At 36.3% G+C, this 1,034-nt stretch overlaps 1 pseudogene; it reads left to right on the top strand.

The window, feature by feature from the left end:
* The first annotated feature begins 245 nt into the window (after positions 1-245).
* Positions 246-1,034, top strand: part of LOC113308162 — a 3,073-nt pseudogene continuing 2,284 nt past the window's right edge.

Raw genomic sequence — 1,034 nt, 5'->3', positions numbered from 1 at the left:
AGAATTTCCATAGGTAACGTATTCTTTAATGATGACAAAATAGAGGCAAAATTCAAACCCCTTCCTAGATAATATCTTTCCAAACCCTAGCATACGTTCAGCCTTCTCATCTCTATAAAAGCCCTCCATTGGTGAAATCGAAAGTTCCATCTCTATCTCTATCACTAGTACTGCTTTTGTTACCTTGTTTCTCTACATTTCTATCACTTCCTCTGCTTACACTGTGCACAAATAACCCTTCTTCCATGGCTCGACAACTACCATGTGATGGAGAAGGAGTTTGTATGAGTTGCAAGACAAGAGTAGAATCAGAGACTGAAACCATATGCTGTAAAACCTGTGGCACTCAATGGCATGCAAGTTGCCTGTCCAAACCCATAGAATCACTAGTATTAACTCTCGAATGGGTTTGCCCAGATTGTTGTTGTCTAAATGACGACAATAATGATGGTGCTGTTGTTTCGAATGATATTCCATTATCATCATCTATCGGAGAGTCTTCTTCGCATAATAAGAATGATCTCGTAAGGTTAATGCGTGCCATCGAAGCAGATTCAACGCTGAACGATCAACAGAAAGCAAAGAAACGGCAACAACTTATGACCGGGAAAACTTCTGACGATGATGATGACAAGACAAAGAAGAAGAAACCAACTGGCGGAAATGATGTGATGGATATTCTCGGTGACAACCTTATCTGTATTGTCTGCCGGGAGTTACCCGAAAGACCTGTTACTGTGAGTATCTTTTCATTTCCGGAGATCTACTGTTGTTTTGGTTTACATTTTGAACCTTTAAGCAATCTATGGTTATATATCCATTTTAATTAGTTTTCTAATTGATTAGTATACAGTTTAATTAGTGAATGATAAATAAATTTTAAGCAGTCTATTAATTCATTTTGATGAGAATTTTGTTGATAGCCATCGATATTTAACAGAATTTTGAATAAAACGATATGTTACATCATTTTAAGATCTAGCTGATAACCAATAAACCAAACCATCTAGAAAATTTCTTGCATCAAAAAAAAA

Source organism: Papaver somniferum, chromosome 9, assembly GCF_003573695.1.
Source record: "Papaver somniferum cultivar HN1 chromosome 9, ASM357369v1, whole genome shotgun sequence".
NCBI lineage: Eukaryota > Viridiplantae > Streptophyta > Magnoliopsida > Ranunculales > Papaveraceae > Papaver > Papaver somniferum.
This window is presented reverse-complemented; position numbering and strand designations above follow the sequence as displayed.